The 12,590-nt window shown below is 44.8% G+C and overlaps 1 protein-coding gene across 5 annotated transcripts in view; it reads right to left on the bottom strand.

Moving 5' to 3' along the window:
• Positions 1-12,590, bottom strand: part of SLC24A3 (solute carrier family 24 member 3) — a 537,093-nt gene that overhangs the window by 249,338 nt on the left and 275,165 nt on the right. The window lies entirely within an intron of this gene.

Here is a 12,590-nt window from a genome sequence, read left to right on the forward strand (position 1 = left end):
AGGGGGAACGGCTGGTCGGTGGAGCAGTCTGAACACACACAACATTTGTCGATTAAGTTCGCTGTCTTATATGGGTGCGGTTCGTGGCGCCCCAAAACAATTACAATAGTAACATCAAAGATCACAGATCACCATAACAAATATAATAATAATGAAAAAGTTTGAAATATTGCGAGAATTACCAAAATGTGACACAGAGACACGAAGTGAGCAAATGCTGTTGGAAAAATGGCGCCGACGGAAAAATGGCGCCGATAGACTTGCTCGACGCAGGTTTGCCACAAACCTTCAATTTGTAAAAAACGCAATATCTGCGAAGCGCAATAAAGCAAAGTGCAATAAAACGAGGTATGCCTGTACTTGAAGAAGAAACTGTGGGCCAAAGAAGGTAGCTTGCTGGGCCAGCTACCCAGAATTGTAAAAATTTAGCAGTTATGAAAACGGATTGCCTCTAACATTTTTTTTTTACCCTCTTACAATTCCTCTACTAATCACTTATAATTTACCCTTACTAAAATATCTTTGTGGGTTCAGTAACTGGTTCTTGATTAAATATATTGTGTATTAGAGTGGTTCATTGAATTAGAGTGGTCCATTCATTTTGTAGTAGCATGTGCTGTCCACTCTGTACCTGGACAAGTCAAGTCTCCCATAATGACATAACTTGCAGTAGTATGTCTCTCTTTGATGATATTACAGTGATCTCCATCAGATCCCAAATCCAACCATGGGGGTCTCTAGGAGAATCTCAGTGCTATCCCTTTAGAACCTCTTTTACCAGCCTTCCCCAAAGTGATTTGGGGGCAAACACAATCCTTTACATGCATACTATGGTTTCCTAAGTATATTCTTTCTAAGTTTTGCTTTCTGAATCCTTGAGTGGATGAGGATGGGTTTTTTCCCTTATGAAAGAAGCAAATCTGGCACTTAAATTACAGCAATGTGCTTTACAAGGGTAAAAAAAACAAACTATGTTTACATAGCAATAAATAAACCATTTGGCTGAGGTTTTAAGGATCTCATCACTTAACTACTGAAAGCAGCAGAGTGCTGTGCAGCACATTTATAAATCATGCAGCATCCCCAAGTGTCAGACCATCCCTGGCATTGTGTCCTCAACTATAACAATGGCACAAGGTCTTACTCTTGTCAGGCAATGTGCAATCAGATGGGATTTGCTCCACCTTTGCTGTAATGAATTCTAATTGCTACCATTAAATATTTATTGAGAATGATCAGACTGCAGCAAGTTTATGGAAAAGTTCATTTCCACAGTTTACTGGTCAGTGATCTGCTTATTCAGGGCATTACTGGAAATGTGCGTAATGCAGAGGGTCATGGGTACTTAGACAGTAAACACGAGGGTTTCCCTTTTGTTTTTGTGACTGTCTTATAGCTGCTTCCAGTTTCTTGTAGGTTGCTTGCTTGCATATTGGTAAACTGTTGGTGTGCAAAATTACTATCATAGTTTGTATGTAGCTAAAAGACAGAGGTATGCCCTGTCAGAAACCAATTCAAATCTTGGGGTTTTATTATTTGGATGTCACCGGGAAGGTGACATTTAAGAGTAAGCTAAACCCTTGTGATTCTGGCATGCTGACATCTCCTAAACCAGCATCTCCCCATGCACTACCTTTGTTGCAGGTTTTAGCATCTCTCATCTGGGACTTCAATATCCAGGATTGATGTGTGCTCTTGTGAGTTGCAGGTCCTGCTGCAGGTGCTGCCGAGTGGCAGGTGAACTGCACAAGGACAGAAGTGCCTGGTTGACTCGGGAACAAATCCCCCTCAGTGGCCTGAGGCAGACTGTGCCTGAGCTGGTGTTCATGCTCCACCACCCTTTAATGCAACCAATGGCAAGATTTGCAGTGATGGTCTCACTCCCTTGAAAGAATCTAGCACCGAGTCACTCTTCTGGCTCCTGCACACAGGGGCAATGGAGACTGCCAGTGGAGCTGATTTGAGCATATATTCTCCCGTGCTCCTCCATAAATGGGCTTTAACCATTCACTCGGGCAGCTCTATGCAGGTTTGATCATTCAGTGAAGCCTGGTCCATGTGATGAACTGCCTGTGCAAGAACCTTCCTTCCTTTATGGGATCCTCCATAGTCAGTAGTAGCGCTCACATTCCTGCCTTTGGTAACTGCAATGTGCCTCCTTTGGTGTCTCTCCCCTGTCTTCAGTGAGAATCAATATAAGCAAGAAAGCTATATGGGGCTCATTTTTGTGCTTTTGCGGCTCTCATTGGAATCAATCTCGAGAGCCCTTGAACCTCACAGCTGGACATCACTTTCCATTTAAGGGAAAAGTAATGCCTTCTACCAGTCTTATAGTGCTGGACCTGGATGCCATTATTGCCAGCAGAGCACAAAGGTACACATTGTGAATGTATGACTTTTCATGAAGCTTTGCAGCACTGCTGGACTTGCAATCAACCCTACTGTGGATCCACAAGGATATAAGATCCCCCTCCTTCCCTCAGGCCTGTTGTGGCTGCAGGAGGGCTGCCTGAAGGACAGGCCAGGGTATGCAGCATAACAGGCCCCCTGTTGCCCCTATTTTTGAGAACAAATAGGCAGAAAAGGGACAGTGATAGAAGAGGAGCAGGGAGAGGTCCTGCCCCCTATGCTGCCCAGGTCCAGCCAAAAGAGCCTGGGAGTGGGAAGAGGAAGGAGGGTCTGGTGGTAGAGGCATGGGACTGGGATTTTGGAGAACTGGGTTCATCCCACTTACTCCCAGCTGAATGCTCCTGCCTTGAACAACAGGCTGGACTAGATAACCTCATGAGGTCCCTTTTAACCCTACTTTCCAATGATCCTGTGATCTCCCAGCTCTGCCACTGACTTCCTATATAACTTTGAGCAGGTCATGCAACCCCTCTGTGCCTCAGTTCCCACTCAATATAAAATAGGGTTAAAAGCACTGACTCACAGGAGTGACTAAAGGAGAAATACCTTTAGAGACAGCAATGTGATCAGACACGTGGTGACAGGGCAGGCAAGTGCACAAAAAGACTGGTGCAACATGCTTTTCCCCACACCCTTCCTCCCATCCAGTGGAAAGCAGAAGCTCTGAAGGAAGTATACTCCTGGCATAAAATTCCCTCAGAGCCCATTCCTCCAAGGCTATGTCAGCAAACTCAGCCTCGTACTTTTAAATTCAGCAATGGAAGAATCAGTGGTAAATATTAGGACAAGCTGGGGAAGCAAAAGGAAGCACCTCACGGCACAGGGGTTCCTGGCTTGTAAGAACCTACTTCTCGGTTATAATCAGGCCTCTCTCTGTGCTGCTCCAGTAGTGCAAAGGGGCCTTAAAGCAGAACCAAATCCAACCTGTTGCCACTTTAAAGCGCCTTTAAACTAACATAATGCAGCATAATAAGAATCACTTCCTACAGGGTTTTTTACTACTTCTTATTTGCTTTATTGTAGCATTAGGAGCTCCTATCACATATCAGGATTTGTACATGTGCTGTGCCAGGTGCTGTACAAACACAGACTGAAGAGGGCCTCTGCCTACAGGAGCTTACAAGTCCAAGCACACTTAACGGCTTTGTAAGTTTATTACTTAGCTCATGAGAACTGGTATTTTTATTAAACCCCCTGCTGTTTAAGCCATGCTTGAAGCAGCTTATTTATTTATAAGCTGAATCAGCTCATTTATTTATTTAAATAAAATGTAACCCTCTTACTTTCCTGCAGGCAGGAAAGGAAAAAAAAAAGGCTGAAAAGCCACAAAGCCTAGAAGCTCAAAAGCCGCAAAATAAATTGAAGTGACTGAAGGTTTATTCCGTATTTATTTATTCACTTTAAAATCTAATGGTTTTTAGACCTATCTCATGGTTTCTGAAACCTGGGGTTGGTAACGCTTATAATATTCAGATGCCCACAAACCCCAGGCACGCAGAGGTGGTAGCTCCTTGGCAGGCTGCACAGCCCTGTATGGAGTGTTTTCTCTGCTTATAGCCACTGTCCCTCGCCTCTCTCCACAGACCGTGTGATTTTCTCTAACGCTCTAAACACTGAAGCAATTTCCAGTTGTCACCGTCTCTTTAAAGGTTAACACAGTTGAGAAGCTCATCCTTCCTCTTGCTGCCTAATCCTAGAAATACTACTGCCCATAGGTGCCAACTCCATGGGTGCTCTAGGGCTCAAGCATCTACCAAAAAAAAATTAGGTGTTCAGCACTCATGAGCCATGTCAGTCGAGCTGGGTTAAAGTAACACACTGCCTCTTCTGGGCACCTGCAGGGGCTGGCATGGGAATGCAACCCCCCCAAACAAACAAACAAAAAAGCACCTACTGACAAAAACCAAAGTTGGCGCCTATGCTACTGTCCAAAGCCCCAAACAGGCAGATTTAGTCCTGATTCAACAGCAGCATTTCTACCTCCAGAATCTCACAGCTTAAACTCCTGACATTGCATGTCTAGATATAAGGGCCTTTTAAGAAAACACTTAAGCACATGCTTTGTTCCCATTGGTTTCAATTTGACTTAAGCATGTGCTTAAGTGTCCTTTGTAAATGGAGCCATGACACATTATACCACTGAAAAGGAAAAATTCACAGGTTCCTAATGTTACTCAGCAATAGCCTTATCAATGACACAAATATTGAAATTTAAATTCATGATATTCTTAGGTGTAAAAAACACCCTCATTTGTCAGTGAGCAAGGCAAACTCTGCTTGCTTATCCATTCCTGATGCACTGTACACATATACTTTTCCACATAATAAATAACTCATTCTTTGAGAAAGGCACAGATTCAGATTCTATTTCACAGCCTGAGCAATAGAAAAGAGCCTCCATGCCCTTCTATTCAAATCCCAGTGAATGGAAGGATTTCACTACATGTGATCAAAAAGGAGAGAGAAGCTCTATTTTCCTAATGCCAAAATACTTTTTGTAAATATTCTCAGTGGAAGAGTTTTTCAGAAGTACAAATTTAATTTCTCTAAGCAGTTGAAGGAGAGGGGGTGGTTTGGAGAAAGGTTTTTAGTATTGTTTAAGGCAACTAACATACAGGATTCAGGCACCATTGAAAAAAAAGAAAATCTGGCTCTGCAATGCCACTAGATTTCTATTTTGAGCGGTTATTTTGTTTGAAGGATAGATGAAAAAGAGCTGTCAGAAGCAGATTTAGCATCAGCTGGGCAGAATAAGGAGGAGATATGAGGCAGTGAGCGAAGAGCCTTTCATCTATGTACATTTACTGCAAGAATAAAGTTTTCCCTTAGCTTTGTAAAATATCTATTTGATGGGGGACATATGGCAAAGCCTGAGACTGTCCTGCGTTACTTCATGGGGTGGCACAGAGATGTACAACTACAAAGGTACCTTCATGACCACTGAAGTCTGGGCAGCATCAGCTTTTCATCTGAAGCTGAAAGCCAGGTACTGCTCTGATACAGCAACAGATCCTTGCAATGCAATGGGGACACCCCAGGAATTCCCAGGACTCTTGCCATGACCCTGCCTCCGGCATGTTCTTGTAAATGTGGCTTGGGTTGAGGTCCTACACAGAGCTGTTGCCAGTGCACATGCTGGGGGAATTCTCTCTCAGCTGTCTGAGCATTTTTCTTTATAGCAAAGCTCACTTGAGGGATCAGCACTGATGTCTGAGTATCCAGGTGAACCTAATTTTGGAGTTAGCTGCTGGACTGCAAAGCCCTACCCAAGGTACTTGTGCTACCCTCCCTAGCATGTCTCTAGGATAGTGTTTCTCAACCTGTTCAGATTCAAGGCATCCCTTGGAAAAAAACAGCTCTTAGTTGTCACTGGTTTTCTGACTATAGAAAAATACTAGAACAATTCTTGTTGCAAAGAACTCAGAAAGCCCGCAACAGGTCAGGATATTTTCAACACTATGAAATCCTATTTGATATCTCTGGGTTATCTTGTGTATCATGTCTGCACACTTAACCATGCTCACATTGTGTTACACCCTTAAAAGGATCTCAAGGGACCCCGGAGTGCTGCAGCATACTGGTTGAGAAAAATCACTGTGCTACCACCTCCGAGGGCTCATCCCAAGGCTATTCAGGGAGCTGAGCCTCCTCAGTGAATAGTGGGAGGACTTTTCTGTCCTTCTACACATGATGGAGAACTGTGGGAAGCTGCTGACGGACTATCACCACTCATGTGGCTCACCCTGGATCCTCAGTGCATAGTAGGTGGGTTCCTAGTCAGAAAGAGAGCAGCTTTTCAACTTTACTATACCCCTACTAGTTTGGGTGAAAAGAACATAAGAACTGCTATTTACTGGGTCAGACCATAGCTTCATCTTGCCCAACAGTCTGCCACAGCAGCAGAAACTGGGTGCTGAAAGAGAGAGTCAACAGGGTATGACCAGGTTTTTTTCCACTGTTCCTCACTCACTTGCAACCTCCAGCAGTTAAGATCTAGGAAGTTCTGATTCAGAGGCTGTACTTCTATCTTGCATGCTGAATAGCTACTGATGACCCTTGCCTAGCTAAAATGCCCCCCAAACTCCAAAGAGGAAAAGAGAGAAGCTGACCTTTTAGTGAGAGCCTGGGCTAATGCTGCAACTGCACAGAGGAGGGCTGTAGAGGGGCCCACAATGACACTTGAAGTGCTCCAAACCCAGATCCTTAGCATCAGTGGGTGCCTGTAGATGTGGGGATGCTGCTCTGATGTGCTGCAAATACAGCGTGTCAGAGCAGACTCAATTAATTGTCAAACAAACTTTAGTTAAAGCGCTCCTGCTGCCATTTTGAAGCATGCGATGCTGAATAAATGAGACACTGCGGGCACTTTAATTAGAGTGGCTCTCTATATTAAAGCAGCTCCCCTGCCCCCCGCCCTCCCAGAGCATATGTAAAGATGTCCAACCTTTCTAACCCCACCATTGCACTCATCCCATCAACTGCTCTTCTGGAAGCAGCTGTTGATTTGTGCATGTGCTCTTACCTTATTGGTGGCTTAGTATGCATGCTTTGGAAAGGTAGCCCTTTCATTAAATAGAGCAAGGGGTGAGACCTGAAGAATGCTACCTGCATATAAATCATGGAGCAACTACAATGCCTTAATCACACAGGGCTGTGGATTTTTTTCCACCCAAGGTGCGCGTGTGTGTGTTGGGGGGAGGGAGGGCAAGGGTGAGTAAGAACAGGCAGCTGTGTTTTATTGCTTTTAACTGTTTGATGACAGCTTTACCAATGGCAAACTGCCATTAAGACAGGGAAGGCCAGACTGGGGAGGTCAGACTGGACACAAATTTTATGCATAAGGAAGCTGAAAAGAGTTGGACCCCATGCTTGGAAGGAGGGCAGAGCACTGGCTATGGATTCTGGGAGTGGTTCCTGGCTGCTCTCCCAGGTAGTCCTTGGCAAGTCATTTCACCTTTCTCTTGAGTCTGCAAGATCCTCAGGGTAGGGGCTGTCTGAGTGACCAAGTGGGGAACTGTAAATACCAGGGAACTGCCAGATATGAACCCGAGTCCCTACAGCTTGAGCAAGAGATCCAGTATTCAACTGGCTTTGACACATTTATATCATCTCTCAACTGGGCACAGGGAGAGAGAGAGAGAGAGAGAGAGAGAGAGAGAGAGAGAGAGAGAGAGAGTGTGTGTGTGTGTGTGTGTGTGTGTGTGTGAGTGAAAGAGAAAGGGAGAAAGAGGGAGGATGACACACACTGACTGGAAGGATTTATTTGTACAGCATCTTGCACAATGGAGCCCTGATCTGGAACAGACTTCTAGTAAATAATAATGAAGTAGGGCTTGCTTTCCTGCACCAGGTGCGATGGCAAACCTAGAAGTCACCACTCATCACTGTTTCCTTCACTCATCTTCCCACCACAGAGTGGGACATGACGAACAGTTATGAGGTCCCAGAGGTCTCTGCAGCTCCTCTCTCTGCACTGGACCTGCACTACAGCCATAGAAGCTGCCCTTAACTATACACAAGCATGAGCCCCAGACCCAGCAATAGGAAGAAGCAGCACAGACCAGTATCAGTGATGAACCAGGAGTGACCATGGCAGGGTAGATTTGCACCTTATAGACTAACCAAAGTAGATAGACATATATAGCACAAGATTTCGAGGGCTGAAATTCACTTCATCATATGCTGTGAAAGGACATGCAAATCTACCCTGCCTTTTGCTTGACTTCAGACTTACATGTATAACTATGTCATCCTGGTAAGGTCAGCTCCAAGACTGATTTAGGCCTGAAAAGAGTCAAGTCAGTTTGCATTACTTTCCCTTGGCTCTGGCAGACTCCATGATGTGCTCTCCCCTTTCCAAAAGATAAGACAAGGAAAATGCAATGAGCATAGCAAATCGAAAAGGCAGCACATTCAACACTAAGAAGCAGCCCCTCTTTTTCATGTGACAGGTAATTACATGGCAGAACTTGGTAAGAATCAAAACAGCATTTCTAGCCATTGTTGTTATAGTTAAGACTGAAAAAACAGGGGTTGGAAGGGAGAGAAAAAATGTCATCTTTTAAGTTGTTGCCTTAACAATAAGGGCTGAGGACCAGACCTGCAACTGGGGTGGGTATGGCAGACTGCCCTTAGGTAGTGAGTCAGGCCAAAGGTCCTTTTAGCCCAGTATCCTGTCTCTGACCATGGCAGGTGGTCAACCCTTTAGAGGAAGATGATAAGAAACAGGCCATGTCTAAAATGATCCATCCCCTGCTGCACCCTCCCATTTGCCTGCTCTGAGGCTCCTTGCATCTTCCTCTGCAGAACTGGGTCCTGGTCACTCACTCTTGCAGTCAGGATGCTGGGCGAGATAGACAATAGGGCCAGACTACAGTGATAGATCCTCTGTTCTGGGAATGTAGCAAAGTGACAGTGTGATACCCAGCAAGATTTTGAGCAAAACTCGGCACCGGCCTTGCCCCTGCTGCTATCCTGATAGTCTCAGGGAGACCTGCACAGGTCTCCAGCAAGTTCCCCTCCCTGATGTGAGAGACTTCTGTTCAGTAAACTCTCAGATGGCCTTGTCCCACAAACTACCAGCCAGCACTCTGGTGTGCCAGCCTCTCGTCTCTGGGTAGGTGGCTATCCAGGAGAACAGACTCACAACTGAAAGTCACTGCAAAGCAGTGGACAGGGTTACAGTGTCCTGGAGCTAACATGGAAATATGAACAGATATTGGGAACATCTGTGTCCCTGGCCCACTTTTCCCCTCTTTCATCTCTCATCTCATGTGGCTTCCTCGCTCCCCCCAAAGGGGGCATATGCCAGGGTGCAGCCAACAGCACAGGCTGTTCTAGCTAATGGGCAGACTGCTATCGTTTATCAGCCCTTTGGTAGTGGTGGGGGTAGAGGGGAGCTATGCATACCTCTGGAACACCCAACAATTTGGAGGGGCAGTCTTGGCCCCACCACCTTCTAACTTGAGCCTTTTGTGCTGAGCCACTTGGCCCCAGAACCTGGCCTCACACTTGTGTTGCCTTCAAAAAGTGGGTGGGTAGCCCCAGCCCTGATCACTGCCATTAAACAGGGAAGAAGAGGTGAATATTAGGGCAGCTATTTCCTTTACATCAGTCTTGAAAATAAAGGACAGCACTACAGGAGCTGCAAGCCAGAGCATACCTCTCCTGGGAGGTCTCCAAAAACCAGGCCTTAACTTGCTTTGTTGCATGCTACCCCAACATGTTGTGGTTTCCCTTTAAGTCAGTACTAATCATACCTCCAGAATAGGCAGGGTGTCGAATGAGCAGTGTTTCTGCTTGTCTATTGCTACACCAACATTTTTTCCCACATGGAATTCCAACATGCCTACAGTGTCTTGCATTTAGATTGGATGGCTAAGTGCTCAGAAGAGAGCAATGTCAGACCATGATTGCTCAGGGAGGGGTGGGACAGAACCCAGAAGCAATCTGACGTGACCAAATATTTCCATATGCTTTGCCAGGCAATCCCATCCCAAGGAAGTAAAATAGGCATGTTTGAACAGAAGGAGATGCAATTGACTCTCCTGCATCCTAACAGACCTTGAACAGGATCCAGGATGGATCAGTCTCCAATTCTCTCATTTTCACAAAGGACAGAACCTAAAAGACTCCAAGAGCATGAAACCGATTTCAGTGACACTACTATACAGCTGTCCTTGCTTTCCTGTCATATAATAAGTTAGTTACTTGTTAATGGGAAGTCAGAACCTGTCCTGCATCTAGTTCACACCATAAATGTGAAAGTTATGTCACTGGTGAAAATCTTAATTCTTTTGCATTTTCCCTCCCCCAAAGATAAAGGTTGTAATATTTTCAGAATTTAAGTGAACATTCAAGTCTATGCACTTCCTCCATCATTACATTGCAATGCTACTATTTCATGAATGATCCCTCATCCCTGCACAATCACCAAGCCACTGAGTCTAAAAATCCATCCTCCTGGTCCAAAGATTCATTACCTTTCGAGAAGCTACATCTTCTCCTCAACAGGGAATTATTTTTTAAGGAAGATGTCATGCTTCCTATGAGAGCAATAACTCAGTGTCATTACTTGGGGAAAAGCCTAAAACTAAGGGCAGAAGATATGGATCCTGATCCATGGAAGGCTTTCCACAGACTCATATGATCCAATCCAAGAAAAGTGGTGAGGTTAACAGTTTAGTTAGATTTATTGTCCGTAGGTATAGTAGCCACAATTTTTTTAACTGAACTTTAGCTTTCCTTACCAATTGTCTACCTAACCGTCAATTGGAATACATTGTTAGAAAATATAATTGGATATTTTTTTTACTTTTCAAAGAATGACAATGCATGGGAGAGAAGTGCAAAGACACCAGAAAGAAGCGCACACAATATCTAACACAGTATGCACTGCTTGTAATTACAGGTTCACTGTCTTAGGATGTTGTGGGTAATCTGTGTAAGCTTTAATGCCTTTTATTTCCAGATGAGCTAAGTGCTCACAAAAAGCAGTAAAGTAATAGCACGAGAGATACTTCAACAGAGGGTAGGCTACCCCTCCAGCAAGGCAGGGTCCCATTCTTCCCATCTATGCAATCTCTCCCCATTAACTCTACTAATATATCCTGTTCCCAATTTGCAGCAGCAACTGTTGCCCTTCCTGCTCCAAGCATTATGAACAAAAGGTTATCCCACTGTGATACTTACAGTGGCGTTCTGCTCGACACACATAACCTACATGTAAAGAACCAGCGGTCCTAACAACATTCTTTATGATGGCTGACACCAGTCTGAAAGTAACTCAGTTTTGGGAGGCTCAGCTGGAGAAAGCCTAATCTTCCCATGTTGAGTACCCATCCTTTCCAAGACAGGGGTCTCACACCTCAAGCACCTACCATCTCTCTAGAGTTGTGCTTGATGCTGTTCAACACCATAAGAAGAGTGGAAGAGTTGTGTTCTCACCATAAGAAGAGTTGCTTATGGTGCAACACTTAGGATGACAAACCTCAACACCTGCGTAGAGCAGCAGTGAGGTCAAAGGGGCCCTGTCCAAACAGATTTGGTTACTAGAGCAGAGTTTAATTTAAGACAAGCACAGACAAGGGAGTATGTTAAAAGGGAGGAAGAGGGTGAGACTAATCTGATCCAGACCCTGCTGTTACAGAAGCACCTGGCTGTGTTCTTGAGAAGAGGGTGATGCTAATTATGAATGGTGCTTTTTTTAAAGAGAGCTTGAATTATTTTACTCAGGCAGAGATTTTGCTTCTATACAGGTTCTGGATTGGCTTTCTGTGGGCCTCACAGCCACTGGGGGTGGAGTTCATTTTTCCACACTGTTACTTTTCATGATGCTTCCTGAATTGTCATTCTTTCAGAAAAGAAACAAGTTACAGCATAAAAAATTACCAGCAGCTGGTAACCTTTTAAAAGCAGCCCATACAGGCCCATGTCCAGAGGCTTCCCTCCACCAACACGATGCTTGAGTAAAGCTGTCAATCACCCACCAGACCCTCTGGCCAGGAATAAGCAAGATGAAGGGGGCTCAGTTCAGCACAGTGCTAAGCAAAGAATAAATATTCCTGCTCAGGTCCCGGCCTCACCTATACATTGGTGTAAATATGGCAACTTGGGATTTGCAGTAGTTTTGTTGGCAGGGACAGCCGGAACTGTCCCTTCTTAGTCACTTCATACAATTTTTTTTTTAAAACAAGTACTTCTTGTTTTGGTGCACAGGGCATGAATGGCTTAGGTTCACTAAAAGCCATTTTAGGAAGCTATCAAACAAGGAACAAAAAATGTATTATTACCACATCTTTAGGAAAAGTGTGTAGCATTTTGTGCAGGATGCACGTGTACCTTAAAGATTCTGAACACAGAGAGTATGAGATGACAACAAAGGAACAAATCCCACCCAGTTATAGTTTCATAGTTTCATAGTTTCTAGGGTCGGAAGGGACCTGAGCAGATCATTTAGTCCGACCCCCTGCCATGGCAGGAAAGAGTACTGGGGTCAAACGACCCCAGCAAGGTGTTCATCTAACCTCCTCTTAAAAACCCCCAGGGTAGGAGCCTGCACCACCTCTCTTGGAAGTTGGTTCCAGACCCTAGCTGCCCTGACCGTGAAGTAGCGCCTCCTGATGTCCAATTTAAACCTTCCCTCTGCCAGCTTGTGACCGTTGTTCCTGGTCACTCCTGGC

This window comes from Gavialis gangeticus, unplaced genomic scaffold (assembly GCF_001723915.1).
Source record: "Gavialis gangeticus isolate Ggan-Ray unplaced genomic scaffold, GavGan_comp1, whole genome shotgun sequence".
Classification (NCBI taxonomy): domain Eukaryota; kingdom Metazoa; phylum Chordata; order Crocodylia; family Gavialidae; genus Gavialis; species Gavialis gangeticus.